The 27,835-nt window shown below is 42.1% G+C and overlaps 1 pseudogene; it reads right to left on the bottom strand.

Annotated features, from left to right (window-relative positions):
* Window positions 1–4,205: 4,205 nt before the first annotated feature.
* On the bottom strand, window positions 4,206–4,932 carry LOC136531752 (protein FAR1-RELATED SEQUENCE 5-like; annotated as a pseudogene).
* Window positions 4,933–27,835: the final 22,903 nt, after the last annotated feature.

Raw genomic sequence — 27,835 nt, 5'->3', positions numbered from 1 at the left:
TTCAATGCCCTAAAAGGGTCGGTTAGAACAGTTGGCAAGAGAAGTCATCGAGTAATCTCTTTGAAAAGGGAATGAAAGATTACCTCACTATCAGAAGCAAACCCCCCATCCAGGGCTATGCATAGAGGGTGGACCGACCTACAGAAGAGATGGGAGCACCATTTGTGCCACCAAGAGTCAAAGAGATTGGAAGAAAAGCTAGCCCTAACCTAGTCATGCAAGTAAAGGGAAGGAAGGTCTAATCCTAATTGAAAGACTCTAGAAGCTTTGAACACCTCACTGATATCTTCTCTCGGCTTCAGTATGTTCTTGAAAAACAGGCGAGGGGGGAATTGATCGAGACCAAACTGACGGGCCACAAACGAAGGGTTGTAAAATTCATAGGTTGGAGGGTTGCCTGGGATGGAGGAGCCTTTAACCATTTTGCCACGACTATGATGAAATTCGGCTGGAAGAACACAAGGCTTGATAAAGGAATTGAAGATCGCAACCGCTCTCTCATCTGAATAGCTAGATTCAAATTAGAATTTGAATGGGAAAGTCAGTTCATCATCCTCATTATAAGGTAGCCAAGTCAGGACAACTGCATCAAACCCCCTGTAGAACTTTTCGAAGAGATGGCCAACATCAAAGTCAATTATTATGGCCGATGTAGCCTCACCATAGCTCGTACACTGACGAGTTCTTCCTTCTTCGCCTCTATATTCCTAATCAAAGTTAGAGGAAGGGAAGCTCAAGTCTCTGAGATCAGGCCTTACAATCTTATGCATATACAAATTGAGCCACAGTTTTATCAGTCACCAAGGACCGCTGATAGTCTGAATTGGTTCATTCTTCAGTAATTGGACAGCCACTTGGTACATCAGATGATAAGCAGCTCCTAGCAGATATTTTCCAAGAGGAATATCCTTGCCTAATGCTAGGTGCTCCGCCATGAGTTTGTGATTATAGGTTGGACCACAAGATGATCCACATAAAATAAATCTCTCTAGCACATATTCAGGAAGGCCATGTATTCCCTTTTGCTAACAATTGATCCATCTCCAACGTGGTTCAAAATATAACTGGCCCATCCTGTATAGTCTACTATTTTGGCTAATCTCTTAGAGCCAGCACTCAGGTACTCATAAGGCTGCACTAATCTGGTGACTCTAAGGCCGGTCAACATGTAAACATCAGCCAGGGTGATGGTCATTAGACCGTGACAAAAAATAAAAGCATTCAGAGCGTTGGACCAGAAATAAGAAGCAGAGATCAAAAGTGAATCATTCCTCTCCATGTCGGACAACGAGAGTGTCAAACATTGATTCAGATCATAAAGCTCTCAATCTCCACCCCTTTTCTCGGATATCCTACTAAACCAATTTCTCCATCCCTTAGGCGCTTTGGGCCAGTTTCTAAAGGGAGTTTTATTCCAGGAGGATGAATCCACTACAGACTGTTTAAAGGGGATCTGGTTGGTTTCTTGATGAATAAAATCGGATGGATCAAGATCACCCATAGGCCCGAGAAAATAGACATTAGGGACGACAGCTGATGGAATCAAGATTTCATTCCTCATTTCCTAGCAATCGGATGAAATAAGTTCAGAAAGAGAAGAAATACGGGGTAGCAGCCAGTACTTGGACAATGGAAATTTGGAAGCATACCTTAGGGACGTGGTCGCTGGTTGCCATCACAGCTAGAACAGGTTCGGATCTAATGGAGATAGCTTGAATGATGGCTTGATGAAACAGCGGATTGGCTAGGGTTTGAGGCCTTGGCGATGACGGCGTCAGTGGTTAAGGTTGGCTTGAGAAGGAAGGAGAGAGTAAACAGGCCGAATGAGTCCAAAGAGATACTATTGGGACATTATGTAAGATTCGGCCTGGGAAGTCAGGACTCACGCGTATATCTCGGGGCAAATCGGTTGCGGCATGGTAAACAAATAAATAGGAATTTTGGAATAAAATCACTATTATCCCAAAATTGGGGGGCATGTGTTTACACCAAAATTTGGGAGAAGAACGCGGGAACTCTCTGGCTTCCAAAATTGTGCCAATCAAGGAATCGATTGCGGAAGGATCGCATCAACCGATTTAGATACGAATCTGGAATTGGATCTCTTGGGATGACATCGGCAGATAGCGATGATGAGCTATGGTTGGCGACAGAAAACTACATATCGGACTCTACAAAAGAGGGAAGGGTTAGGGTCCAAGTTATCTTAAATTAGGAATGTCTTCTTTTATGCCGAAAAATTGTAACGAATTGTGCTCGAGTACGATTCGTGTTTAGACTCCGGGTATAAATACCAAACCCTGGTTATTACTTTTTCAGCTCCGGCCACCCCTTAGGAGTAGGAGTAGAGTAGATCTCGGTGAGTTCTTCAGCAAGTACGGCAACATTGATCCGGCCGACCTCCACTGCTTGTTGTAAGTACCGTCATGACTTATACCTCTGTTCGTATGGCTGCATCGATCCGGTCGACCTCCAGTGTGATTCTGGTATAAGTTAGTTATCGATTTTTGCCTAGTTCAAGTATGGTTGCATCGATCCGGTTGACCCCCACTGCATGAACTAGATCAAGGTCAAGTTATCGGCTCTACCTTAGAATGATAGTCTTTGGTAGATTCATTAAGTTACCGATATTGCTTATTGCTTTCATTATTTATCTAAATTACAACAATATCACTTTGCCCGATTGGGATTGACTAGATGAGCCTTATATCCTGTTTGGTCCATCATTTGTTAATCTAGAACTGATCTAATCTATACATTAAATGATGAGTTATGTTTTATCGGCTGTTTTATATCAATCTTGATTGTGCATAGCGTGTGGTTAAAGCTTGTTGCGTCTTGAGTAGATTTATTGGCTAGCGAAAACCGTTCCATGGCCCGTTATCATAGCCTATGTGATTCTGCCTCACACCCCACTGTTAGCACCGTGGAGTGGGGATCGTTATTCGGTAGGTCTATTCCGGATAGGGCATGATTTTAACTGTGCGCTATGCCTGAATTGGCTGTTTTAGCCGATATCGAGTGCTTTCACGAGCAGTTCGCTTCACGAGACCATTGAAGTAAAGATAGGTTGAAAGATGTGTTAGCCCTATGATCTTATTATTATATTACGGCCTGCATGATTCTGCCTCATGCCCCACTGATATTAGTAATGAGTTAGGGTCATTGAGTCTATTGTTATTTCTACGGCCTGCATGATTCTGCCTCATGCCCCACTGGTCATAGAGATAGATGAGATCTAACATGTTTATTAGATTTATCTTTATTAAACCATTAAATGGTGTTGAATTGTTTCTTTATATAAAAGGGGTTCGGTTGCTTGTAATCATTGGCTTAGCATAAACCAATCATTGTTGACATCTTATTACCATTGATTAATATCTACTCAAATAACAACATTTATCTTGAATGATAACCGATTCTTCTTATACAAATCAATGAGCTTTAATCGATTTATTCTCATGAATATGTTGGAATCGACTGTTTAGTCGATCTCCTTTCATATCGGCTCTTAGAGCCGCACATTCGGGACTGTCTGGCAACACCGACAAGTTCCACCCTTAATTACTGATAAGCTTTCTCTCCTTGTCAATTATAGGGTCAAATTGACTGGCACGTCTCGGGAGGAGTGTGTAGGATCGACCATCCCTGCGCTAAAGCTACGCGGATCTATAGCTCCATCGAGCAGACCCTTCCGGCTTGCTGCGTGTGTCCTCGGCACGGGACAAAAATTCTATGTCGACAATCCTCCCTGTCAACAATATACTTAATCGCATCATAGTCATCTAGAATCTCTCTCGCAAAACACTTTTTGGCTGCTTTTATGCTGAACTGCACCGTGGCAAAAAATCTTGGTGTGAACGATTTCGCAGCCTCTTTCTCAATAATTGAAGCATATGGTTCTAAGCATGGCAAAGAATTTGATGCTTCAAAGTCTAGATTTGCTTCATTATTGCGCAGCCACGAAAGGCAGTGGTCAAAGTGCTCAACTAGCTCGAACAATGTCATTTTATGATCTAGATTTACCTGAAGCCTAGAGTTTACGCTCTCACTCCACTGGTTGCTCCTCAGTCCTAAATAACACTTATCAGCATGGTACGCAGCACACCAGATTTCCCTCCTCTCATACATCTGATACAACCATGACTCCTTATTTGTAACGTTATGCTTATCCAAGAATTCCAGCCATTTCCTCGCAATCTCTTCTATGGAGCAACAATCATAAAGGAAATACATGAAATCAGCCTTCACACCATCATCGTGAAGATTACGCACAATGTTCTGCTCAATATGCCATATGCATAGCCTGTGCGATGAATTCGGCCACACCAGCCCGACCGCTCTCTGCATAGCAAGGTCTCCAATAGTGATCACAGAAATTGGATGCTTCTGAACCATGGCATCAGAGAATGTGCTAAGAATCCACACATATGACTCAATTGTCTCCTGGGAAATAATTCCACATGCAAAAAGAACTGTGCTGCCATGGTGATTCACCCCAACAAAAGGAACAAGGGGTAGGTTGTACCGATTCGTTTTGTATGTGCTATCAAATACGATGACATCACCAAATGCTGCATAATCAAGCCGACATTGACTATCACACCAGAGCAGTCCCTTGAGGTGCCCTTTCCCATCAGTCTTGTAGTCGAAGAAGAAATAAGGATCCCTATGTCTGCACTCTATCAGGTGACTGATGACTGTTTGAGCATCACCAGCAGCAATTGTCTCCACCTTATTGCGATGGCAGAAATTATACAAGTCCCATGTTGTAAATCCAACCTTATCATATCCACCGTAATGCATTTCCATAATATCCATTATCTGATGTTTGCGGATCCTAGAAATCTGCATCGCCACAATATCAGCTTTTTGCTCATCGTTGATTCTTCTATGTGAACGTAGAAGACCAGCAAGGTCTCGTTTTGCCATTGGATGGTTGTTTTCATAGATGAAATCCTTCACATACCACTGCCCTATGTTCTGATCCCATGCAATCACAAATTTAGCAGGGCATCCAACACGAGTAATATTCCGTGGCTTTCGCTTCTTAATCTCCCTCCTTAGCCCTTCTCTTCGTGGAAACCTTCACAACTGCAAACAAACTTCCTAAGGGTCCTCTCATTGTGGCCGTTGCCCCACTCACAATAGCTTTTCCTAACACTAAATCATTTCCCCTTAGCGTATTTATTATAAAATAGATATCCTTCTTTTCACTACCAAATATCTTCCTAACAATTTTATTGTACTCCAGCAAAGAATCAAGACTCGGCATTTCCTCCTGCATCAATCTAAAAAAACCGAGTACATTAGTATGCCATGACCAGATAGTTGCATCATCCTACAAGATATCTTATGCATAATAGGTTCTTTGCCTATAGGTTCTTTGTCTATCCTTTCTAGAGATAATGCAGCATTTTGTCTGTCCTATATGTCCACCTGCAGGGATTGTTGTCTGCTCTCTTTTTTTAAAAAAGAAATTGTCATATGCTCTCTAGGGTGCACAAATGCTTGCTGCACCCTGCATGTGGACGATGGTGCAAAAAAGGATTACACGAGAAAACCTTATCTCAATTTAAAGTAAATAGCAGCGAGAAGTTATGATATAGGTAACAGAGAAACCAAGCTTCACTAAAAGATGATGATACACAAGTTATCACCATCTAATCAGGATTCATTCAATGAACATTACCACTAAAATTGATTGTATTGCATGTCACTAACAGGGGAGCAATACTACGGCTCCAACTCACATTAAGAAGTACTGGGGAAAAAAAGGTCAACTACAAAGTGCTCAGGCTTTAAAGTTGTTGACAAATTTTGCACAATACTAGTTTTTCTCAAGATTGGATTATTGCTCCAAAGGAGGCAAGCCGACTCAAGTCAAGGTCAAGCATTAGGTTATTTTCTGAGCTAGGTTGTTAACCTTCCCGAGCAGTTTGGCATAAGGCACAAAAATCTTACATGCGAGCTACCAATATGAACCTTTCTCAAGTTAAGATGAATAGGGCGCGGCTACAATTTTTGTTACTTAGCAGATGGAACAACCAGAATCCTAATTGTCGTAACTCAACGTGAAATGAAGAACAGAACAAAGTGAACTGGCTCTGGGAATTTCTTCATAGCCCAACTGTCCATTTGAATCAGAACATAGGAATTAGGACAATTCTTGTTTGCAAGCAATTAATTAAACAGCTAATGAGATACTATAACTGTGCCTGCTATCTATTCACTGACTTGACTCTAATTTAGGATAATACGTGCGGAACAATGACACTAGCAACAACGCTAGCATTATGGTTTGATTGGCGCGATTGCTGCAGAACAAAATCGAAAATCACTAGTGCTGCAGCTTGCTGCACCAAAAGAAGCATCGCAAGCAACCGTAGGGTGGCATTGGGGTATAGACAGGATTAGGCCATCAGAGCGACTTACCCGCACGGTGTCATGGCGGTGCTCACGGGCGGCACTGCAGGGAGCGCGAGGGGCAAGAGGGAAGCGGCCTACAGAGGCGGAGGTGCCGCTCGCATCAGGTGGTGGCGCCAGGGAGGATGGAGGAGCGACGGCGCTAGGCACGGGCGAGGGTAGGCCGACAATGACGGTGCCACGCGAGGGCGAATGCAGGCCAGCGACGGCTAGGGCTAGCGCGAAGGATGGGCGCCTGTGTTGTGGGGAGGCAGATGTCGGGCAGGCCAGCGATGTTTCCCTTCGCGTGGGTGCGTGGGCGAGCTAGGAGGTGGGTCGGCGGGGGTGTTGAGTTGTCTTTGTGAAATGACCATAATGTCCTTGAACGAATAAAATCAATAAAAATAGCTATTTTGGGTAGGCAAGCGTCAGCAAGCGTTAGGAAGCATTTCTAACCATTGTAAAAGGGCTCTTACGATATATATATTTTTGCATCGGCTCATTAAAATAGGCATGAAGCATGGTTTTTTAAGAAAAAAGCATGCATGTATACAAATTCAAACAAATTTGCTTATACATCAGCGCATATGCTAACATACAACTTAAAAAGCCATAGTTTATATAAAAAATAATCCAAATTAAATTTCAACTTGACCATTGTGTTTCATATAATAAATCCTTCTAGTCATGATCCTACATAGATATATTCAGATAAAACTTCTTTGAAGAGCATTTTTTCTCATAAAGTTAGAACATTTCTGTCTTTTGTTAAGCAGGCAATTTTCTAAATTTAGGGCACAATGTTCCACATTCATAAGAACAAAGTTTTAGGTTCAAGAGAATAATATTCCATATTTAGGAGAATAAAATTCTAGGTTCAGGTGAATGGAGTTCCATAATCTTTGTATCCAGTATTAGAAAATGAGAACATCTCATGCACAATGGAATAATTAAATTGTACCTTTGAAGATCCCATGGATACTAAGCTAGGCAAACAAATTAAAATACACCATAGAACATCTCATGGATATTATGTAAACAATAGAAAATACATTGGGGAACATTTCATGTATACTACACAAATAACTCAAAATATACTATGGAATATCTCATGGGTACTATACAAACATTGAAAAAATAAATCACTTATGTAATATGCATGTTTTGGGGGGAAATCCAAAATACATAATGGACCATCTTAAAAACACTATGAGAACAATCCATGATATTGATATATCATGGAACATCTGATGAATACTATAATGATTATTTGGAATACACCTCATAAACAGTCATGTTATATTATAGATGAAATAGGTCAAGTGAATATCACCAAGTCATGGATACAAGAAAAATATACTATGAAATACAAAAAATACAGAATAAAGGAAAAAAATGAGTAACCAAAATTAAATAGAAAACAAAATATAAAGAAAAACAGAAAACACAAAGAAAAAGAGAAGCACGCCAACATCCCATGGACACTATGCGAACAACCTAAAATACACCATAGAACATTATCATAGGTAATATGAGAAATAAAAAAACACATTGCGAAACATCCCATGGATAATATATGAACAATCTAGAATACATCGTCGAACATCTTATAAAAAACACCATATGGATATTTTAAAATAATTCATAACACATTACGGGACATCTATAGATTAGTACAGGATCAATACACATACATCATAGAACACCTCACTAAATAGAGAAAAAAGAAAGATAATAAATATAAATTGAAAAAAAATTGACTATAGTAAAATAATTAAATAGGAAGAAAATAAAAAAATGAAAAGAACAAGAAAAAGTCCATGGAAACAAAAAAGAAAGATAAAGGAAAAAATGAAAAAACAAAACAAAACAAAAAAGCAATTCTCATAAATAAAAGGGTCTAAAACATACATCCGAGATGGGCTTTTGTGGCTGCGCATTGGCTAAGAGCCTGTTTTTTGTGACCGAATCGGGCTGTGAAGGGCTGGACCAAAACCAAGTCCTAGGTCAAGAACCACTTGTTGGGCCGAATTGTCGTTCATAGTAGAAAACAACTGGGGAATAAGGAGAGACGGGCAGGGTTGGCACGCTGATCGGAAGGGAACACTGGCGTTGCCTGTCCCTATTTCCCTAACCGAACGGCTTGCGGCCTTGCGGGCCAACTGCCCTGCCCCGCTGGGCCGCCAAAGAAGCCGAACGAGACGAGACCGAGCGAAGGCCACCGTCCCCGCGGAGCCAGAGGCCGACGCGCAGGCCATGGGGAGACTTGGAGATGGACTCCTTTTTTCTTTCTTTCTTTTTGATTTGAAGAAGAAAATTGGAGATGGACTATATCTGCTTCCCCGTTGCTGTTGCTGGTGCTCTACACTGCTGTGCGCAACCCAAACTGAAGGAAGCCACCGACGTCCATGTCCGTCCATCAATATTCAATCAATCAACCGAACCTGACGTTTGCAGCTACGGCTTGCTATACCGTGCGCGAGGGCCGCTGCCGAGGGCGACCACGAATCGAAACTGGTGAAGCAGCGGCGGGAGGCGGTGCAGGGGTCCTGTCTCGTGTGCAGTCTGCAGTGTGCACTCGTATGACACATACACAGGCCCCTACCAAGTGCACATGCAGACACCACTGGATCGGACCGGGTGTGATCTGCCACGCGCGATCGATACGATCCTCCCCTCCAGCTGTTCCATCTCTACTCTCGTGACTTCGTGAGAGAGATCTACACTACGCGCATGTGCACAATGCACAATAGTAGTAATAATGCATGGCGTAGCACTAATATATATGTCTAGCTACTAACGAAGTAATGATAGCGGGTCGTCACGAGTTATTTTATGCTGCCTGGCCTGTTGCGTCGAGACATCGCCATCTGATGATTGAGTAGTCGCCCTTTCGGTTGCGTTGCGTTGCTTGTGTGTGCATAGATTCCGAAGGACGACTATTTAGTAACCAAAGGGACGAGCAGCAGCAGGTAACTGCTTTTCAACAAAAGGAACTAATCAAGAAGAGAATAATGAGAGAGACCGATCGATCCGCTAGTTGAACCTGAACATACCCTGGTGAAAGCTCAACCGTACCAACCAGCTGAGCGACGACTCCTCACAGCCCGGTCTATGAGCATAAGGAATACTTTTAATTTCCCCATCAGCAGCATGCCCTACTATTATATGTGCACCGTGCACAACACGGCGCCATCGTTGGCTTATACGTACATGCAATTAATGCAACCTTACAAATCTCTTTGTGTGCCACTAAAACTGGAAGTGGAAGCATTTAGTATAAATCACGATCAGCATGAGCTGTTAGAGAACGGCGCCTAGCTAGCAGTACGAGCACAGACTTGCACTGTTTGCAGTACTTCACTGCATGCACCTCTCATATGCACTCCTCCACTCCAAATTATAAGATATTTTGGGATTTCTAGTAAATTTTGCTATGCTCCTAGATATGCACGTATGTCTATATACATAGTAAAATTAAGGAATATAATTTGAAATGGAGGGAGTACTCTCATATTTTTTTGTCTAGTAGCAGCCGCAAGTGATCTGACACAAGAGCACTGCTCGCCATCACTTCCACCTTGTTTTACTTGATAACCATAATTGTTTGGGCCTATGCCCTTCGGAGGATCGAGAGAATTCCTTCATTGCCATTCAAACATATGACAACTCCTTCATTGCCATCTAAAATTATAGACTTCCCTCATTGCCATCCCACTACTAGAGAAACGGGTTTTAGTCCCGGTTGGGAAGGCCTTTTAGTCCCGGTTTTCCCAACCGGGACTAAATTCCCAGGACTAAAGGTCCACACCTTTAGTCCCGGGTCTGGGTCTGGGAGCCGGGACTAAAGGTCACCCACGGAAGAAAAAAAATAAAGGAAATCCTCGAGGCCTCGCTTGCTCTACGTGAGATTCGAACCCAACACCTCTCTCCTCGCGCGTAGGTACATTACCAACTCAACTGCACACCACTTGTGACAGAGTCATGTGCGCTCTCCTTTTGAATAGACTCGTGGGAGACCTTTAGTCCCGGATAAAAGACCTTTAGTCCCGGTTGAAGACACCAACCGGGACTAAAAGGTCACCCTTTAGTCCCGGTTGGTGTTACCAACCGGGACTAAAAGTTGGTGAACTTTTACTCCGGGTTGGTGACACCAACCGGGACTAAAGATGACTTTTAGTCCCAGTTGGTATTACGAACCGGGACTAAAAGTCCTTTAGTCCCGAACGCAAAAAATATCGAGACTAAAGGTTAAAATCGAAGTGGGTGAAAGGTCTGTTTTCTAGTAATGTCCATTTAGAATTTTTGATCCACTCATTGCCATTACTGTTGTATGGACATGCCTTACTCCCTTGATTGTCATCCATATTCATGGCTAACCAACGACCTAACTATTAACGGCTCTCAAGATATCGTTTCATGTAGAGAGTGACGGCCCCCAATGAGGATGTCTTTGCAAGGGTTCTGAATTAAAAGGGCAAGCTAGGAGCTCCACCAAGAAGCCTAGCGAAGCCATTTGCGAAGTCCACACAAAATACTTTTGGAAGGCTTGAAGGGCGAGGACACGTTCTCGGAGCCGAATTAAGGGCCCAATAAAGACAATCTCGGGTAGTCCAAGGTCTTGGATTTTCATGTTACAGTGAAGGCCCGCCAACCTAGGAACTCAAATTCAACTTGGGTTCATGTAAGATTTATTTTGTAAAGACCAAAATTCCCCTACATACTAGGAATATGCTTAGGATCTAGCCCTATAGTAGGGGCATTTTGGTTCGCTGGTTGTAATCTAAACACTATAAATAGCGCCTCTCAGGAATAAAGAAGGGACAATATGCTATATTTGCAATAACATCTCCACTATTTCACCTTCGCGTTCCTCCTCACAAACCACTCGCCCAAGACTTCAATCAATGACAATAATAATAAAGAGAATTTATTAAGCCACCTCGCCCAGAGGATCAAATTATAAGAACTTGCGAACTGAGCCTCAGTTGGTTAGGCTCCTTGTGATGGAATCTGTCCATCTAGGTTTAAATCCACGACTCGACACTAATGCTCATAGGTTCAAATCCTAGGATCAAATTTATCTAGGATCTAATGATACTATTCTTTCAGTGGTAGTTAATGTGACCGTTGGCCGCGAGACACATATGATGACTTTGTCAATCTTGAGATCTACCAGTCCAACTTAGTCTATTGGAGGTTCTCATAGAGATTGAGTGTGCGTGAATTCATAGGAGTGAGTGTATGTCTGTATATATGTGAGCGACCACGTGTTTAGCAAAAAAAAAGAACTTATGGTACTTCATTCTTTTCTTATGCGGAGGTACCAATATTATTTGTACTAACAATCATTTCTACAAGGAAGTACCAAGATTTACATGGTGCTTCTCTTGACAAGAAAACTTTTATTTTTTTAGAACGTGCAGTGTGGGGGGAGGGAGGTTTTACTTGCACCTAGCTAGTTTCTTGGTGCATGGCATAGGCCATGTGATACATATATATGTTGAAATTTTAGTCATAATATAAGCACAGTTTCCACTAGTTGAACCTAGCATCGCTCCTAATTATAAACACACTACGATACAAAACAAAAGCTCTTCAACGACAAACTCTGACCACTAATAGTTCGTGATTTTTGATGGTTTAAGGCTCTTAATGAATGATCGAAACCTGGCATTCACAAGTTATTATGGTCTTATGGACTTGTACTAAAAGGATTTAAATCAGGAATATGCAAAAAAAAAGGAATATGTTGTAATAAGTCTCTTTTTCCTACCCATAAAAGAGATTGGTGGATGCAAAAATAGAGAAATGTTATTTGCACATACAACTATAGATATTAGTGTCAGATAGTGACAAACAAAGTCACACAGAATTTGTCACCAGATAATATAAGCACCTAAATTCTTTTTGGGTGGTAAAGTAATTAATAAGAAAACATGTACTGTACTGGAGAAAAAAGAAATAAACAATATACTGTGAAAAATGTAGAATATATTGTAAGAAAAATGGACCCTAGACCCATTTACTTTGGATTTTGGTGTTTGATGACCAACACAACCAAATTGGACTAATGAATTCGTAAGTAATTGTTTGGTAGTTCAATAGGGTGCCAGACGTGACTTAGACGAAGGCGATATGATGATACCACGATCAACACCATAAGTAAGACCCTAGAAGCACAATAGAAGACCCAAGATATCAAGTATAGTCCAAGCATGAAGATGGGAACCAAGCCAGACGCGGCACTTATAGGGACCGGACACGTTCGATCAGTTGCTCGGCAACAACAGGCGTCAGTAGCTGTGACCGGACGCTGAGCGAAGCAGTGATCGGACGCACCGATGACACTGTTCTTCGTCACGGCAATGTTTTCAGTGTGACTGGATGCAGCGGCACTGCACGACCGAACGCACAAAGTACAACGTCCGATCGAGTCCAGAGAGGTTCCAGAGCGGCGCCAGCGTGACCGGACGCGTCCGATCGAGTGAGACCGGACTCAGCCCAGAGTCCGATCAACGCGCGCTCTAACGGTCGGGACGACCGGACGTGTCCGATCAGGACGACAGCAGCGTCCGGTCAGTAGCAGAAAGCTGGGTTTCACCCCCAATGGCTACTTTCTCGGTGGGGCTTATAAATACACCCCAACTAGCTATTTGAGATGTGGAGAGCTGAGAAAACATACCAAGGTTAAGGGTGTTGATACACCATTTTAGTGATCTCCACTTGCATAGTGCTTAGTGATTCATTAGGTGATTAGCGTAGGTGCTTTGCGAAGTGCTTAGGTTGATTAGACCACCTCTTATGCGCTTGCTCTAGGGTTAGGCCTAGTGTTTAGTGAGGTTTGCACACCTCTTATCACTCGGTGCTTGCGCGCACCATTGTTGTACATCGGAGGGGTTTGTAGTCTTGTGAGATCACACCAACCGCGTTTGTGGTGTGGCCGCCACCGTGTACCGAAGGAAACAAGGCCCGTGGTGTTTTGACCGGAAGCTTGATAGTGAAGAAGGCGGGGAGCATCCGGGTGAGGCTTGCCGAAAGGCACGTCAGAGACCCACTTGCGCGTGGAGAAGGCCCGAGGCTATCCACGGAGTTACCCGATCGGGAGATTGGCCCTTGCGAAGGATTCCTTGCGAGGAGCTCCAACGAGGACTAGGAGGAAGCTTGCGTGCTTCTCGATACCTCGGTAAAAATACCGGAGTCATCGACTGGAGTTTGCATATCTCTACCTTACTCTTTAGCTTCTGCATTTACATTGCAATCTTGATGTGTGCTTTACTTTCCTAGCTTAGTGATAGGCTAGTTGATAGGTTTGGAACCTAGGATGCAACACACTAGCAAAACCGTAGTTGCACATTTAGATTGTTTATCCTTTTGTATTGGTTTTGTTAAGGTTAGAAAAAAATGCCATAGTTTAGAGTTAGAGTTTTAAGTTGCCTACTTTGGCTTCACCGCCGTTGAGCCAACACTATTTAGAGTGGTTGGGATAGATACCTCTAGGCCTCCGCACTTTGACGGCACTAACTTCCCCTACTACTAAAGCTAGAATGGCTTGTCACCTTGAGGTGGTAGATTTGGGTGTTTGGAGAGTCACTCATGACGGGATGAAACTCATTAAGAATCCTGATAAACCCACAAAGAGTGAAGAAAAAAATTCATTTCAATGCTAGAGCTAAAAATTGCTTGTTTGAATATTTTAGCATGGATGTGTTTAACCAAGTGTTCACTTTAAATACAACACATGAAATTTGGTTAAAACTCCAAGAGCTCCATGACGGTACAACTAATGTCCATGAGCAAAAACATTGTCTAGCTAAACAAAATTATAATTTATTTAAAATGAATAATGATGATCTTATTCGTGATATGTATTCTCGTTTGAATCTAATTATCAATGAGCTCTATTCAATAGGATTAACCAAGCTAGATGATGCAGACATCATGAGGAAGATCATCTCTATGCTACCACAAAAGAAATATGCGAGCATCATCACCATCCTTCACAACATGGAGGACTTGAGCACCATGACCCCGGCCATAGTCATTGGCAAGATAGTGGCATTTGAAATGTCATGGAAGATGGGTTAAGAAGAAGCCTCGTCATCAAGCAAAGGCAAAGCTCTCGCATGTAGTGAGAAAAAAAGATGAAGGGCAAGCAAGTTGAGACAAGCTCAAGCTCAAGCTCCTCAAGTGAAGATGAAGAAGAAGAAGAAGAAGATGATGATGATGATGATGATGATGATGATGATGATTCAAGTGATGATGATCAATCTTCCTCCTCCACCTTTGACCTTGATGAATAATCAATCAAACTTATCAACAAGGTGGAGAAGATGATCCAAAGGCTCAATGTCAAGGGTGTGCCCATCCAAATTCAAGATCTCATCTTCACCAATTAAAGAAATGAGCAAAGAAAGAAAGGATGCTATGGATGCGGAGAGTTAGGGCACTTTGTGGAAGGTTGTCCAAACAAGTCCACACCCAAGACAAAGAAGAAGGTGTGTAAGGACAAAGCCCTCACATCAATAAGGTCATGGGATGATTCTTCAAGTGAAGAAGAAGACCATCACAAAAGGCGAGGACACAAGCACTCATCATCAAGCTCTTCTCGTGTGTGCCTTATGGCATGAGGTAACGAAAGCTCATCCTCTAGCGAGAGTGATAGTGATGATGAAATGCCTTCTCTTAATGAACTTGTGCAAGAGAATCTTAAATATGCTAAGGCTTGCACTAGCAAAAAAAGAAGCTAAAAATATTGCAAGAAAAGCTAGATAGTTCACAAAAAACATATAAAACCTTGCTTGAACAATATGAGACATTTTCTAATCTCAATATTGAACTATCTACTAAAATTGAGCAACTTGAGGCTAGTGCAACAACAAATGCATGCACAATCAATGATGAGCAACTTGTAAAGAAAAATGAAAAATTAAAAGAAAAGTTAGCTAGCTCACAAGATGCTTATAAAAGTTTACTTGCTAAAATACAAACCATGTGCAAATATTGTGATGGGCTAACTAATAAAGTTGCTAATCTTAAAGCCATCGGTATAACCCCTATGGAGGCACCTAAAAACAAAGGTTCAATCATTGACATGCTTAAAAAGGATGCTTCTACTTCTTGTAATGATTTATGTTTAGACTCACCCTTGTGCAACCAAGTTTGTGTTGAGAAAGTTGTTTTAGAAACATGCACACAAGAGGTCGCAATGGAGAATGAGCTACTCAAGCAAGAAGTGGCTCGCCTCACCAAGGACTTGACTCAAGTGAAAGGCAAGACAGAGCAACCCCAAGTTCATCAAGATAACACCGTCAAGGGAGTGAAGAAGCTTGATGAAGGACAAACCATGGTTTGCTACGTATGCCACAAGGAAGGCCACAAGTCCTATGAGTGCAAGGTGAAGAATGGGAGAGGAGCAAAGAAGAAAGAGAAAAACAAAAATAAAACAAGCAAGCTCTCCAACCCCTACACCAACAAGGTGGACAAAAAGGCCCCCACACCTTATCTCTTGAAGAAGAAGAAAAATAACAAGGTGGTGGCCATCAAGGTGAACAAGCAAGCCAATAATGAGGCCAAACGCATTTGGGTGCCAAAGGAGATCATTTCCAACATGAAGAGCACCAAAAAGGTTTGGATCCCGAAAGGGAAGTGAGAAGTCCGATGGACTTCGGGGAATTTGGAGACATAGCAAAGTATGGGTGCATTTCATGGGGTGCATCATTATGGACAAGGTAATTGCCAAGTGGGTTAGTGAATACTATGGACCCAAATTTCCCTTCCCACGTTAGGTAACTAGATTTAATTTCTTGCAATTTCAATGAGCATCTAGTTCCTTTTCATGCCTAGGTTTGCATTTGCATGTTTAATCTTTTATCTTGCATACACTAGGTATATCTTATGGTAGGCTTGCTCGGTTTTACAATTGTTCATCTAATATGTGCCAAAGTCTAAATTGTAGATAATTTCTCCTGAATATCACCTTCAAAAATGATTCTCACATTCATGTGATGTCATCTTTCAAGTGGTATTTTTATTCTAAAATCAACGTGCATGTCTTCTACAAGTATTCCATACTTGTGTGCACAAATTTAGGGGGAGGTTACTCTACAAGTTGGATGCTTTGAGACTAACACATTTTTAAGCTTATCAAGTGTGTAGTAGTCTCATTGCAAGGAAAATGGAGTCCCTAGAGTTAAGCATCATACTTCAAATATCCACCACCTATTGCAAGTAGTATAAATCAAATTGGTTTCCACATGTGGTATTTTTAAACCGATATCATCATGTTGATTTCACTTTGGTATTTATATGCTTTCTCCATGCATTATATAGATTAAACTCCTTTGACTCTCACACCAACCGTGTTTGTGGTGTGGCCGCCATCGTGTACCGAAGGGAACAAAGCCCGCAGCATTTTGGACAGAAGCTTGATAGTGAAGAAGGCGGGGAGCATCCGGGAGAGGCTTGCCGGAAGGCACATCGGAGACCCACTTACGCATGGAGAAGTCCCGAGGCTATCCATGGAGTTACCTGATCGGGAGCTTGGCCCTTGCGAAGGATTCCTTGCGATGAGCTCCAACGAGGACTAGGGGGAAGCTTGCACGCTTCTCGATACCTCGGTAAAAATACCGGAGTCATCGACGGGAGTTTGCATATCTCTACCTTACTATTTAGCTTCCGTATTTACATTGTAATCTTGGTGTGTGCTTTACTTTCCTAGCTTAGTGATAGGCTAGTTGATAGGTTTGGAACCTAGGTTGCATAACTCCTTTTTTCGGTATAGATAGCAACACACTAGCAAAACTGTAGTTGCACATTTAGATAGTTTTTCCTTTTGCATAGGTTTTGCTAAGGTTAGAAAAAGAGGCCATAGTTTAGAGTTAGAGTTTTAAGTTGCCTAATTCACCCCCTCTTAGGTTTCATGGTCCCTTTCACACATATATGTCTCCAAATGGGTATGGTGTGATTGTTAAATGCACTGTAAGAAGCAACAATAATGGTTTTGCTCCAAATTAAAGGGTACGGTAAGTATAGTAGAAGGAAAAACAACAGACATAAGAAATTTTGGGGGCATGAATTATTATCATCCCCTAATATAGCCAGTACTACTAACCTAGCAAGCTACAACCACTACCCCAGATCTGGACATCACTGTTGGTTCAAAAAACCCCTTCACTGCCGGATTTTGAACCGACGGTGGCATACCGACAGTGATGGAGGGTTGACATCACTGTCGGTTCTTAAAAACCGACACTGATCTACAGGAAATAGTGTTGGTTTTTGGCTCCACCCAATAGTGTCTAGTTGAACAACACTGCTAGTTTGTAGTCCTAACCGACAGTGATGGTTGCTTCAAGAGTGTCGGTTCTTGGCTCAAGCCAACAGTGTTGAGCAAGCCTACACTGTCGGTTCATGGCTTAAGCCGGCAGTGTTGAGCTAGCCAACACTGTCGGTTGATGGCTCAAACCGGCAGTGTTGAGCTAGACAACACTGTCGGTTCATGGCTCAAGCCGGCAGTGTTTTGCAAGACAACATTGTCGGTTTGTTGATAACCGGCAGTGTTTTGCAAGACAACACTATCGGTTTGTTGCTAACTGGCAGTGATGGCCCATTCGCATTTTATTGTTTTATAAATGATTTTAATTTATATTTTTTTGTGGAATTGGGTTTCGCTTTTATATACGCTACGTAGACGATAGGTCCATCAATATTAAACATTACAAATGTTACGGTTACAGTTCAAATATTCTTATCTAGATCTTGATCCCTCAAAATAAAAAAGAAATGTTCTCGAACTTCTTACAATAATCTGGTGAGCCACTCTAGGCCATACTGATCCTTGTACCTCACGGATTATGCAATGGAAAATACTCCATCTTTTTCCAATACCTCGGCTAAGATGAATTTTGCGAGCTCCGATTGCAGTGCGACAATCTCCATGTCTAACAGCCTTTGATGGTTATATTTCTTACGCTGTCGTTCAAAAAAGATGATATCCAAAGAGGAACCATAAATCATTTTGTTGAATTATTAACAGACATAAATGAAATGGGGATTATACACACCAACTTATCGGCTTCTTCCGATTTCCCACCGATGTAGCGAAGTATTGCCCACATTACATAAAACCCACATTCATTGTTTCCCGTCGGCTATGACAGGTACTTTCCCTCCATTTCGACAACCTTGAATGGGACCGACGTCCCACCAATATGTCTTCTTCAGACACTGAGCAACATTAAAGGGAGAAACATTAGAAAGCGGTATGTGTGATTAGAAAATAATATGTTATTAGGATCGCTTACTAATTCAGCACTGCCACCAGTGCATCCAGATGATGAAATGGTTTTTTCTTTGAGTCTCACACCTCGATCAGATTTTTGGCAAGATTGACACAAATGAAGACAAAATGGTTGCTACAATCACAGAATCCTAATTATCGAATAATCTTAACAAAAAAAAGAAGCATAAAATTAAAAGCCGAGAACACATACTCGTAGTTGTAGGCTAGAAGTATGTGGGTTTTCTTCTTCATCGTGAATTCGTCGAAAACAGCAATCAATCTCAGTTTTAGGTCTTCCACGTCACATCCATAGAGGCCTAGACATGTCCTCTTATTGACTCACAAGGGGTCCAAGAAGCCTATGTAATCCCATTTGCTCTTTAGAATGCAAAATTTTGCTATACACCTACATAAAATCATGGGAAGTGCTCAAAAGTTAACAATTTGTCTCGAGAGAGTAGTTAATTGTAATATCGTGCTTGTAGGGTACTTATATAGTCCACAACATCAATATTTGAACATCGAGAGAGCATTTCTGGTATAGCTGGAATAAGCACTCCCACTCGACATCGAACTTCTCTTCTTCAGGATAATGGAAAACATGTGGCGAACGGATAATAACCTCAAAACCAAAGTCGTCCATCTTTGTTGCTTGAGCCATGTAATATTCAAGCAACTGGCGCATATATGTTGTCAAATTTTTATACTCATCATTGGGAACCAAAAGATTGCCCCTTTCATACTTCATTGCCGGTGTTCCTATCCCTTGTACATCATAATAGATGTTCGCGGCCTCTTCCATGGTTAATCCTGGGTTGTCTTTGACGTACTTCTATATGTTCTTTAAATCTTTATTGTGTATTTCTTCGTCTCTTGTTGTAGCATATTTATTCTATGTTTGTCTTTCGAATTCGGACTTCAACAAATATGAAGGCAGTGAGGCATAGAGATTGAAAGAACTAACACAATCTTCCTTCGAGATGTGTGCTGTAAATTTTTCTTTCATCAAGGTGGTAACGCTGCCACTGAACGGCCTTTTTCTTTTCTATTGGTCCACTTTGGGAGCATTAGCGACCGAATCCAAGGACCTTTTATGCGACTGCAAGGATGTCCTTGATCTTGTTTTGGGCTGAGGTGGAGGAGGAGGAGGAGGATGACGACGAGAATTTTGTTTTCCCAATGCTGATGAAGATGGAGGAGGAGGGGGATGTAACAGAACCGACCAATTATACAAGATTAAGTAAGGAAATCTTCCACCGAAGCAGGTAATTTAGCAAACTTAAGCCCGTATAACCCGGTAGTCCGTGAAACCATGAAGGATTTCAAACCAATCAACATACAAACCAAGATCGTACAAGTTTAGCAAGTACCGTCACATGTTACATAAAGTTCGCAATGACAGTAGGATACATCAGAGTTTAGAATATAAAGTTATTACAAACCAAGTTCAATCTGAAATAGCAGAAGCAAATAGTTTTAAAGTCACACACACACTTTTAGTTCAGATACAGTGTCAGTAGGTAGTCATTTCCAACAAAAGCATCAGATGAGAGATACAGAGTGACCATTGCCCTTGGTTCTAGTTGTCACCCATCACCGGGTATAGACAGTTAATGCAAAAGCCGTAGTGCATTTGACCATCTGCAACAACAATGGGAACAATGCCCTGAGTACGAGAAGGTACTCAGCTAGACTTACCCGTCTTAAACCAAAATAAAGCGACACCAAGGATTATGCAAGGCTTTCTTTAGTGGGCTAGCTGACTTGGTTGCGAAAAGCATAAGCTATCATGAAGAAACCATTTTAAGTACTTTGCATCATCTTTATTATGACCTATCCATCTAGGTAAGCACATGTACTATAGCAATCACTTGATTAACCACTAACATCCAGTTACCAATTTAGATTTAGCATATCCCATACCATCCAGATAACCATCATTGTTCCATAATAATTACTATGATGCCGTAGCTCGAGTCAAGTGCTCACTATCCAGGAGCGATGGCGATTCGAATCGATTCCTAACCAGCTGGTGATTATTCCTCACACAAACCATGCTTCCCCTGCCAGGGTAGCTTAGATCACCAAGGACACTATTTAGGTAGCTGCGGGACAATCTAGAGCCACAGTACCTAGGGACCGCCCGACTGCCAGGAATCAGGGCGCACCTGCCCTTGGGCTCACTCTTCGCATCCCTGTCATACCCCCATTAGCACCAATACGCGCACCCGTGTAGATCCCGGCCTGAATAGTGTCACTAGCTTCGCGGTAGAAAGGTACTTTATTCGGCCAGCTAAATGTGAGGCATGCGTTCAACATGCCAAGAGGGATGAGCAACGATCGGTCCTTAATCGACACAGACAGAAACTAACAGCACCCCAGAACCCTGTCTGGTTGCCTATAACTTTTTTCATCCGGTCTCCAATTATCCATCACACATGGTTAATTCCAGGATATCATTCTTTCCATAGCTAAATTCTTCTAGTAACCACCTATAAATGTAGGTGACCAGATATCACCGATCGCTACTGGTCTAAGCAAGGCTAAGCAGTTATTCGATCCTGACCTAACAGGGTAAAAAGGTAATAAGGTAGGCAAGGATAGTAATAAATGCATTAACGGTTTCAATCAACTCCTACAACTTAATGCAACAATATATAAACTCATATATAGAAATAATTGCTTTTATAAAGTAGGAGACTTAGAATGCTCTGGGGCTTGCCTTGTTCGAACGAACTAGGTTGATGATCTATGCACTCGGGTAAGTCCTCTCCTGGCTCCTCTTCCTCTGGCACCTCCTGTGCCTGGACTTCTTGTGGATCTGTCCTGGTCTGCTCTTCCTGAACTACTGCTAGCAACTCCTGTGATCCTATATGATGCAGATGTATGAGTGCTAATGCATAGGTGCATCGAAGAGATGACATGTAATGATCATGATGCATGAAATGTAGATGAACATGTTTAACTTTATTGGACATAGTAGAAGTAAAGCCCTTCTACAAGGTAGCCAATATTATCCAAGAACATGTACTACCATACTACTACTACAACCACTGTACTAACATGCCAAGTCACCATAGCAATCTAAGATGCTTCAAAGATACACCAAAGCAAACATTATTAACTAATCATGCATTAAAGAAGATTTGTTTATTTCATTTTAAACTAGGGCTACAACGGCAACATATATTTCTAGTGCTCATAAAAATCTGACAAAATTACAGTAGCATAGTACTAATCTAAGTAGACTACCATAAAATTTTCATGGCATTTGGATAAGGAAAATAGCCTACACAAAAATGACAAGCTATGGCATAATTATGAGCATGAAAATACTTTGTACTATGAAAAGTGTCAAACAACAGATTTGGTATTTTTCCTATATTCTACACAGTAAACAATCATTGTACAAAAATTATCATACACATGTTTTATACAATTTTTGCTCTCTATTAAAATAACAAAAATCATCAATTAAAAGCACTTGAACTACTCCTCAATATTTCTCTACAGAACATGCATGACATATATTTTTTCTACAAAGTACATCTCAAGAATAGATAAAACAACTTGGAATCATATTTTTCTGATGTATATCCCATTTATTAGACATTTTCTAAGAAATCAGCATTTATTCAATTTAAATAAAGCTACACAGAAAAGTATCATAATTTTGACATGCAATATTTTTAATAGATAGATCTAGTCACAAGAAACCTAGCAAAACTTATTTCAACAAATTTGGAGCTATTTTGAGCAATTTATAATTTTCCAAAGCATTTAAATAGAAATCTGAAAATCATTTCTTAAATTCTTTCTGAAAATCCATGTTCAAAACTGCTAGATCCACCCGAATCTCCACCCAGGCTTGCACCCCTGCGGCTGACAGTGCCCCCCACGGGTCAGCTGGCCCCAGTTGCCAGCCTCACGGGACAGGGGAGGCGGCGGACCACCGAGATCTCACCGATGGCGAGGTCTTAGGCCCGGTGAAGGTGGCCGGCGTGCTCCCCACCCTCGTGCGAACCCAGCGGTGCTCATGGCATGGGCCAAAGAGCACGGGAAGCCGGCCGCTGCCGTGCATGGTGGAGCGGCGGCGTGGGTCATCGCCGATGAGGCGTCCCCGGCCATGGCACGGTGAGAGGAGGTGCTCAGGATACTCGGCGACGTAGTGTGGTGCTCATGCGCGAGAAAGGAAGGCGGGTGAGGGAGCGGAGCGAGGCTGTCCGCGTGGAGCCAAGCTCCAGCGAGGAGGAGCTCACTCCAGCGAGGAATTCCCGGCTAGAGAAGACTTACCACTGCGAACTGATGTGAGCACCGGTTGCGCGAGGCATAGGCGGTGCTCAGGCAAGACGGAGCTAGCCCTGGCGAACTAGAGCAGCCGGAATGGCCAACGCCGGTGATGAAGCTGGTGCAGGCGGTGGCAGAGGTGAGCGCTGCTGCTGCTATCCAAGCAAGAGAGGCAAGGGGTTCGGAGTGCAGCGCCAGGGTGCGGTCGGCCGAGCCTTGAAGGCAGCGTGGCTGGTCGGGACGGGTAGGCCGGTGGTGCCGCGTGACGAACTTGCCGGCGCATGGCCGCCACGCGGCGTGCGTGCCCGGACGGTGGTCGAAGCGTGGGCACGGCGAACAGACGGCGGCGCGGAGGTAGGCCAGGCCGGCCTGTGCGGCTGGGCCGAAAAGGAGGCGTCGGCCCATTCAAGGTAAAAATGATCTTTTTCAATTTCTTTTCTCTCCCAATTTCATTCAAATGAATTTTTGAACTTTTTCAAAGCAGTTTCAAACTTTGGCCCAAAAATAAAAGTTGCTCAAAAATTTATTCTCTACAACTTTGCTTTTATGACCAAAGTCAAATTCCAAATAGATTTTGAATTACAAAATAAAAATCAATATTAATTCAAAACCCTAATTTTGAAGAATTATTTTTAAAAGCAAAATTTGGCAAAAATTTAAATATAAACTTTGCTCCAAATTGTATCCTAAATATTTATAAGCTATCTTAGTGATCAAACCAAGAAATCATATCACCCAACATGAGCATGGCATTTCAAATAGTTTAAACATGATGAATTTCAATTTAATTTCAGCACCACATGAAATGACACTTCCTTTCTTTAGAATGGAATGCATAGATGCTGCTTATGCATAATGAAACCATGATTATGCTCATGATATGGAATGTTAATGCATGCTTAACACTGAGGTGTTACAGCCCTCCCCACTTATAAGAATCTCGTCCCGAGATTTTGAGTTACGAACCATTTGTTATCAAAATCCTTATAAGCGTTTTGTAGATATTCTCCTGTTTCCCACGTTGCATCACCATCATCGTGATGACTCCACTGTATCTTATATGTTCTCACCACTTTATTCCAAGTGACTCGGTCCTTAGTGTCCAAAACTCGAACCGGTTGCTCACGGTATTCCAAGTCTGATTTGAGCTAAATGCTCTGGGGTTCTATTCTCTCTTCCGGAACACGCAAACACTTCTTCAACTGCGATACATGGAAGACTGGAAAGATCGAACCCATCGCTTCTGGTAACTATACTTATAAGCCATGGGACCCTTCTTCTCTATGATCTTGTACGGTCCTACAAATCTAGGAGCAAGTTTTCTCTTTACTCCAAACCGTTGTACTTTCTTCATTGGAGTAACCTTCAGATAAACATAGTCACCTACCTCAAACTCAAGCGGTCTCCTTCTCTTATCGGCATAACTCTTCTGGCGTGACTGTGCCGCTTTCATGTTTTGTTGGATAATATGGACCTTTTTCTCAGCCTCGTCAACAAAATCGATTCCGTAAAACCTTCTTTCTCCAGGCTCAACCCAATTCAATGGTGTCCTACATTTCCTGCCATACAATGCTTCAAATGGAGCCATCTTGATACTCTCTTGGTAACTGTTGTTGTAAGCAAACTCTGCCAAAGGTAACCATGATTCCCATGAACCTTTAGACGATAACACATAGGCTCTAAGCATATCTTCTAGAACAACATTAACTCGCTCTGTCTGCCCATCTATCTGTGGGTGGTAAGTTGTACTCTGAATCAAGCTAGTACCCAAACCTTTATGAAGATGCTCCCAAAAATGAGCGGTAAACTGTGACCCACGGTCAGAGATGATAGTCTTTGGTATACCATGTAATTGGACAATCTCTGCAATGTACTTCTCAGCATACTGAGGTGGTCAAAATGTTGTTTTGACTGGTAAAAAGTGAGCTGATTTGGTAAGGTGATCTACAATTACCCAAATCAAATCATTCCCCTTTGGTGTGGTGGGGAAACTGGTGATAAAATCCATACTTATATCATCCCATTTCTAATTTGGTGCTGACAAAGGTTGCAACATTCCTACGGGTCTCATGTGAAGAGCTTTCACTCTACAACACATGTCGCAACGAGCAACATACGCTGCAATCTCCTTCTTTATCTTCATCCACCAATAACAAGGTCTCAATTCTTGGTACATTTTGTTACTTCCAGGATGGATAGATAGCTTAGAGTGATGAGCTTCATCCATCAATTTGTTCTTGAGCTCTCGATCTTTAGGTACAACCAGACGATCCTTAAACCATAACACTCCTTGTTCATCCACTCTAAAGTGCTTGGACGGTTCTTTCTTTATTTTCTCCTTGATATGGAATATTCCCTTATCTATTTTCTGACCCTCAATGCTCTTGCTTTCCAAGGTACAACTAACCTGGATATTATGCAACACAGCAGGATGCAACAAATTGAACCCATCTTCAAACAATGGTTGCACAACAAGAGAATGTGACTTCCTACTTAAGGCATCTGCCACAACATTTGCCTTTCCCGGATGATAGTGCACATTCAGATTATAATCCTTTATTAGCTCTAACCATCTTCTTTGTCGCATATTCAACTCAGACTGAGTAAATATGTACTTGAGACTCTTATGATCTGTAAAGATATTGCACACATTCCCAAGCAAGTAGTGTCTCCAAAATCTTTAGAGCATGCACAACGACCGCAAGCTCTAAATCGTGCATAGGATAGTTAACCTCATGCTTCCTCAACTGACATGAGGCATAAGCAATGACCCTTCCATCTTGCATCAGAACACATCCTAAACCATTCTTTGATGCATCGCAAAACACATCAAACAGCTTCTCTATATCCGGTTGTGCCAGAACAGGTGCAGTGGTTAGCAAATTCCGCAAGGTGCAGAAAGCTGCCTCACACTCCTCTGTCCAAACGAACTTATGATCCTTTTTTGTAGCAAACTTGTCATTGGCTTGGCAATCTTCGAGAAGTCCAGTATAAAACAACGATAGTAACTGGCTAATCCAAGAAAACTCTGAACCTCATGAACTGTGCTTGGTGCCTTCCAGTCCATAACCTCTTGTACCTTACTAGGATCCACTGAGATTCCATTCTCAGATAGTACATGACCGAGAAAAGGAACTGTCTTCAGCCAGAACTCACATTTACTAAACTTAGCATACAGCTGGTGATCTCTGAGTCTAGTCAAGACAATTCTTAGATGCTCTTCATGATCCTGTTCGTTCTCTGAGTATACTAGAATGTCATCAATGAACACAATCACGAACTTATCCAACTCTGGCATAAAGACCGAATTCATCAGATACATAAAGTATGCAGGAGCATTTGTCAAACCAAAGGACATGACAAGATACTTGTACAAACCATATCTGGTGGAGAACGCGGTTTTGGGTATATCTTGTGGTCTAATCTTGATCTAATGGTACCCTGATCTCAAATCTATTTTGGAGAACACCTTGGCTTTGGACAATTGATCAAACAAGATATCAATCTGAGGTAGAGGATACTTGTTTTTAATTGTCACCGCATTCAGTGGCTAGTAGTCCACGCACATCTGTAAGGAGTTATCCTTCTTCTTCTTCACGAACAGTGCGGGACATCCCCATTTCGATGAACTTGGATGAATTAAACCCTTAGTCAATAGATCTTGGAGTTGTTTCTTCAACTCGGCTAATTCATTTGGAGGCATCCGATAAGGCCTTCTTGAGATCGGTGGTGTTCTAGGGATTAACTCAATGGCAAACTCAACATCTCTGTCCGGTGGAAGACCGGGTAACATCATCTGGAAACATGTCCGAAACTCGCACTAGTACTAGGAATCTTGGCTAGAAGAGTAGTTTGGACTGCATAAGTTGTACTGGTCAGATCTATTCTCTGAGGTAAGGTTACTTGAAATGTACCTTCTCCAATAGGTTCTTTGAGAGAAATGCTTCTTCCTCCAACATCAATTACTACTCCCATCTTAGTCATCCAGTTCATTCCTATAATCACATCCAGAACTAGCCCTGGCATAACTATCAAGTTAAGCTTATACTGCCTGTTTGCTATACTCAGGGTTATCCCCTGGATTATCTGATTAGTTAACAGATCAGCCCCAGCTAAACTGATCCGATAAGCACATTCCAATTCAACTATCTTTTGCTCATACTTTCTTGCAAATGCTTGACTTATGAATGAATGTGATGATCTAGGATCAAACAAAATGACTGTAGGATGATTGTTGATAGAAAACATACCGGCTGTCATGGGCTCTCCTTTTGGGATGTCATCAATGGTGGTGTGGTGCACACGAGCTTGGTACTGATTCTGCTGCCTCTTGGGATATGGGAAAAACTTCGCAAAGTGCCTAGTTTGATTGCAGTTGAAACACGGTCCTCTTACTTGAGTAATAGCTCTAGATGAACTGCCTTGTCCGGTCTTGGCTTGTGGCACCACCATCTTGAATGGCTTCTGGTTCCTCTGAGGTTGCTGGGCATTCTGATTCCTCTGCTAGGGTAGCCTAAACCTTGCACCAGGGGCAGGCGGACGATATGTAGAACGATTTGCCATCGGGGCCCTTGGCTGGGACGGACCTGACTCAAAAGCCCTCTTGCGAGTCTTGGATGTAGCATATACATTGTTGTTCTTTTCTTGCTTTAAGCAGTCACTAACAAAGTCATTGAAACTAGTTTGTGTGTTAGTACCCACATGCTTCATCATCTTGGGATTCAGACCTCTCTTTAAACTAGCGATCTTTTTGGCATCGGTATTCACCATGTCAGAGGCATAGCGACTTAGATTATTGAATGCATGTAGATACTGGGTCACCATCTTGGTGCCTTGGTTCAGTGCTAGAAATTCTCCAAA

Source organism: Miscanthus floridulus, unplaced genomic scaffold, assembly GCF_019320115.1.
Source record: "Miscanthus floridulus cultivar M001 unplaced genomic scaffold, ASM1932011v1 fs_432_3_4, whole genome shotgun sequence".
NCBI lineage: Eukaryota > Viridiplantae > Streptophyta > Magnoliopsida > Poales > Poaceae > Miscanthus > Miscanthus floridulus.
Note: the sequence above shows the minus strand (reverse complement) of the source record. Positions and strands in the feature narration are given on the sequence as shown.